We start from the raw sequence: 6,000 nt of genomic DNA, 5'->3' as shown, positions 1-6,000 counted from the left end.
CATTGGGGAAACCCTGCAAGACATCAGCCTAGGCACAGTGTTCCTTGAAAAGACCCCAGAGGCACAGGCAATAAAAACCCAGATTAACAAGTGGGATTACATCAAATTGCAAAGCTCCTGTATGGCAAACAAACAGGAAAGTAAAGAAGCAACAAGTAGAATGGGAGACATTATCTGCAAACTACACAACTGATAAAGGATTAATAACCAGAATATATGAAGTGATCAAAAAACTCAACAATAGCCAAGAAAACAACCTAGTCAAGAAGTGGGGGAGCCAAGATGGCGGAGTAGTGTGGGCGCACACCGATTGTCCGGGAAAATTTAGTTTAATAAAAGGGGAGTTACGGTAGCCGCAGAAAAAAAGAACCAAAAAAAAAATTGCAGGGGAAACCCTTCTGGATGGAGCAGCCGTGAATCGGAGGACCTACTGGGAGAACAAGGTCGCCCACCGCGCGGAAGCCAAGTCGCGGGACCAAGCCGCAGAAGCCCCAGGGTCTGCGCGCCAGTGCTCCAAGGGGAGTGCATGCCACACAGACAACAGCGGGGAGACTTGGGACGCTCAGGGCTCCGAGTCCACACATCGGCGCTGGAAGGGGAGGTGAGCTCAATAACCCGAGACATTGGTGGGGAAACAGGGGTCAGAATCTAGAGGGGGGCCGGAAAGTGCAGCAAACTCACTACCGGAAAGAAGGAAAAAAAAAAAAGCTTCGGGTTTCTCTTCCCCCTAACCTTGCAAAGGTTACAAGGCTGCAAGGCTTGAAGAATTCCCAAGAGACAAAGAGCAGGCCTCCTCTCTGGATTTACATATCAATGGGGGAGAGTTAAGGAACTGAGTCACTACAATTCAGTAGCCTAGGCAACCCAGTGGGAGTCCAGAGGAGCCAAAGACTGGAAGCTAAATACCATCAATTCTGCACAGCCCTGCCCTGTGGTGTTACTTACCCCCTGAATAAATAAAATAAATAAATAAATAAAAAGAGAGAGATTTACCACACATAACCTGAGGGTGTCACCTTTGCACACCCTTAACCAGGAAGAACCAGGCAGAGCTCTCAGGCCGCACCCATCTCAAGCCTCCAAGGCTCCTCCAACAGCAGGCAGTCCACTTAACACGGACACAGTATAAAAAAAAAAACAAAAAACAAAAACAAAAAAAACAAAAAAACAACGCACAGCGACGCAAGAAGAATTAACTATGCCGAGTAACAAACACAGAAATAGAGGGAGCAAGATCAACGATGACACTATGATGCCTCCAAATAAGCAAAACACCCCAAGCCAAGAGTATGAAGATGATGAGATAGAAGAAATGCAAGATACGGATTTCAAAAAATTTATGATAAGAACATTTAGAAGTTTTCAAAAGCAAATCCTTGAACTACAGAAATCCTTAATGGACAAGATTGAAAATCTCTCTCGTGAAAATGAAATTTTAAGGAAGAGTCAAAATGAAACTCAGAAACTAGTAGAACAGGAAAGTGTAATAGTGAAGAGAAATCAAAATGAAATGAAGAGCTCAATAGATCAAATGACAAACACATTAGAAAGCCTTAAAAACAGAATGGGTGAAGCAGAAGAGAGAATATCGGACTTAGAAGATAGAGCACAGGAAAACATACAGTCAAACCAAAGAAAAGAAGAGGAAATTAGAAACCTAAAAAATATTGTTGGGAATCTACAGGATACTATTAAAAAAACCAACATTCGAGTTCTAGGAGTTCCTGAAGGCATGGAGAGAGAGAAAGGATTGGAAGGCCTTTTTAGTGAGATACTAGCAGAGAACTTTCCAGGTTTGGAGAAGGACAGAGATATCCTAGTACAGGAAGCTCATAGAACCCCCAATAAACATGACCAAAAGAGATCCTCACCACGACACGTTGTAATTAAACTTACCACAGTGAAACATAAAGAAAAGATCCTAAAATGTGCAAGAGAGAAACGTCAGATTACTCTCAGAGGATCTCCAATTAGACTCACAGCTGACTTCTCATCAGAAACCCTACAAGCTAGGAGGGAATGGCGAGACATAGCACAGGTGCTAAGAGAGAAAAATTGCCAGCCCAGAATATTATATCCTGGCAAGCTCTCATTTGTGAATGAAGGTGAAATAAAGACCTTTCATAGCAAACAGAAATTGAAAGACTTTGTGGCCACTCGTCCGGCCCTTCAAAAGATACTTAAAGATGTGCTACACTCAGAAACACAGAAACACGGCCATTAATATGAAAGAAGGGAAAGGAAGAACACCTACCAGTAAAAGAGCATGGGAAGCTCAAAGCATATAGTAGAAAATATTTCCGGGAAAATGTCAGGGCAAAGTCACTACTTATCAATTGTCACATTGAACATTAATGGTCTGAATTCTTCAGTTAAAGACACCGTTTGGCTGACTGGCTCACAGAACACAACCCAACTATTTGTTGCCTACAAGAAACACATCTCTCTAACAAAGAGGCAAGCATACTGAAAGTTAAAGGTTGGAAAAAGATATTCCATGCCAACAGAAACCAAAAAAAAGCAGGTGTAGCCATATTAATATCAGACAAAATAAACTTTAATACAAAAACTGTTAAGAGAGACAAAGAGGGACACTATATAATGATTAAGGGTTCAATTCAACAGGAAGATGTAACTATTATAAATGTATAAGCACCTAATTACAGGGCACCGGTATATTTAAAAGATATGTTAAGGGACTTAAAGGGAGATTTAGATTCCAATACAATAGTACTGGGGGACTTCAATACTCCACTCAGAAACAGACAGATCAATAGGATAGAAGATCAACAAGGAAACAGCAGATTTAATTGACACTATTGCCCAAATGGATCTAACAGATATCTACAGAACTTTCAACCCTACATCTACAGATTTCACATTCTTCTCAGCAGCGCATGGAACCTTCTCTAGGATTGATCACATACTAGGCCATAAAGCAAGTCTCAGCAAATTTAAAAGAATTAGAATCATACCATGCAGCTTCTCAGACCACAGCGGGATGAAGCTGGAAATTAGCAACTCAGGAAACCCCAGAAAGTATGCAAACACATGGAGACTGAACAACATGCTCCTGAATGAACACTGGGTCATTCAAGAAATCAAAAGAGAAATCAAAAACTTTCTGGAAGTAAATGAAGACAACAACACAACATATCAAAACATATGGGATACAGCAAAAGCAGTATTGAGAGGCAAATTTATAGCAATAGGTGCCTATATCAAGAAATTGGAAAGGTACCAAATAAATGAGCTTTCAGCGCATCTCAAGGACCTAGAAAAACTGCAGCAAACCAAACCCAAATCTAGTAGGAGAAGAGAAATAATTAAAACCAGAGAAGAAATTAACAGGATTGAATCCAAAAAAAACATTACAAAAAATCAGTCAAGCGAGAAGCTGGTTTTTTGAAAAAATAAACAAAATTGACACCCCATTGGCCCAACTAACTAAAAAAAGAAGAGAAAAGACCCAAATCAATAAAATCAGAAATGAAAAAGGAAACGTAACAACAGACACCAGAGAAATAAAAAGAATCATCAGAAATTACTACAAGGACCTGTATGCCAGCAAACAGGAAAACCTATCAGAAATGGATAGATTCCTGGACACATGCAATCTACCAAAATTGAACCATGAAGACATCGAAAACCTAAATAGACCCATAACTGAAACAGAAATTGAAACAGTAATAAAGGCCCTCCCAACAATGAAAAGCCCAGGACCAGATGGATTCACTGCTGAATTCTACCAGACATTTAAAGAAGAACTAATCCCATTTCTTCTCAAACTATTCAGAACAATCGAAAAAGAGGGAATCCTCCCAAATTCTTTCTATGAAGCCAGCATCACCTAAATCCCTAAGCCAGAGAAAGATGCAGCATTGAAAGAAAATTACAGACCAATATCCCTGATGAACATAGATGCAAAAATCCTCAATAAAATTCTGGCCAATAGAATACAACAACACATCAGGAAAATCATCCACCCAGACCAAGTGGGATTCATCCCTGGTATGCAGGGATGTTTCAACATTCGCAAATCAATCAATGTGATTCACCACATTAACAGACTGCAGAAGATAAACCATATGGTTATCTCAATTGATGCAGAGAAAGCATTTGATAAAATTCAACACCCTTTCATGATGAAAACTCTAAGCAAATTGGGTATAGAAGGAACATTCCTCAATATAATCAAAGCAATTTATAAAAAAACACAGCCAGCATCCTATTGAATGGGGAAAAGTTGGAAGCATTTCCACTGAGATCTGGCACCAGGCAGGGATGCCCACTCTCACCACTGCTATTTAACATCGTTCTGGAAGTTTTAGCCAGAGCCATCAGACAAGAAAAAGAAATCAAAGGAATACAAATCAAGAAGGAAGAAGTCAAACTATCCCTCTTTGCAGACGATATGATTCTGTACTTAGAGGATCCAAAGAACTCTACTAAGAGACTATTGGAACTCATAGAGGAGTTTGGCAAAGTGGCAGGATATAAAATCAATGCACAAAAATCAACAGCCTTTGTATACACAGGGAATGCCATGACTGAGAAAGAACTGCTAAGATCAATCCCATTCACAATAGCTACAAAAACAATCAAATACCTTGGAATAAACTTAACCAAGGACGTTAAAGATCTCTACGATGAAAATTACAAAACCTTAAAGAAAGAAATAGAAGAGGATACCAAAAAATGGAAAAATCTTCCATGCTCATGGATTGGAAGAATCAACATCATCAAAATGTCCATTCTCCCAAAAGCAATTTATAGATTCAATGCAATCCCAATCAAGATACCAAAGACATTCTTCTCAGATCTAGAATAAATGACGCTGAAATTCATATGGAGGCACAAGAGACCTCGAATAGCTAAAGCAATCTTGTACAACAAAAACAAAGCCGGAGGCATCACAATACCAGACTTCAGGACATACTACAGGGCAGTTGTAATCAAAACAGCATGGTACTGGTACAGAAACAGATGGATAGACCAATGGAACAGAATTGAAACACCAGAAATCAACCCAAACATCTACAGCCAACTTATATTTGATCAAGGATCTAAAACTAATTCCTGGAGCAAGGGCAGTCTATTCAATAAATGGTGCTGGGAAAACTGGATTTCCACGTGCAGAAGCATGAAGCAAGACCCCTACCTTACACCTTACACAAAAATCCACTCAACGTGGATTAAAGACCTAAATCTACGTCCTGACACCATTAAGTTATTAGAGAACATTGGAGAAACCCTTCAAGATATTGGCACAGGCAAAGAATTTCTGGAAAAGACCTGGGAGGCACAGACAGTCAAAGCCAAAATCAACTATTGGGATTGTATCAAATTGAGAAGTTTCTGTACTGCAAAAGAAACAGTCAGGAGAGTGAAGAGACAACCGACAGAATGGGAAAAAATATTTGCAAACTATGCCACAGATAAAGGTTAATAACCAGAATCTACAAAGAGATCAAGAAACTCCACAAAAACAAAACCAACAACCCACTTAAGAGATGGGCCAAGGACTTCAATAGACATTTTTCAAAAGAGGAAATCCAAATGGCCAACAGGCACATGAAAAAATGTTCAAGGTCACTAGCAATCAGGGAAATGCAAATCAAAAGCACAACGAGGTTCCACCTCACCCCGGTTAGAATGGCTCACATACAGAAATCTACCAACAACAGATGCTGGCGAGGATGTGGGGAAAGAGGGGACACTAACCCACTGTTGGTGGGAATGCAAACTGGTCAAGCCACTATGGAAATCAGTCTGGAGATTCCTCAGAAACCTGAAGATAACCCTACCGTTCGACCCAGCCATCCCACTCCTTGGAATTTACCTAAAGGAGTTTAAATTGATAAACAAAAAAGCAGTCTGCACCCTAATGTTTATTGCAACACAATTCACAATAGCCAAGACCTGGAACCAACCTAAATGCCCATCAATGGTAGACTGGATAAAGAAATTATGGGATATGTACTCTTTAGAATACTATAC

The sequence above is a fragment of the Oryctolagus cuniculus genome, chromosome 16 (genome assembly GCF_051225735.1).
Source record: "Oryctolagus cuniculus isolate XC-2025 breed Fujian yellow rabbit chromosome 16, ASM5122573v1, whole genome shotgun sequence".
NCBI classification, from domain to species: Eukaryota; Metazoa; Chordata; class Mammalia; order Lagomorpha; family Leporidae; genus Oryctolagus; species Oryctolagus cuniculus.
Note: the sequence above shows the minus strand (reverse complement) of the source record.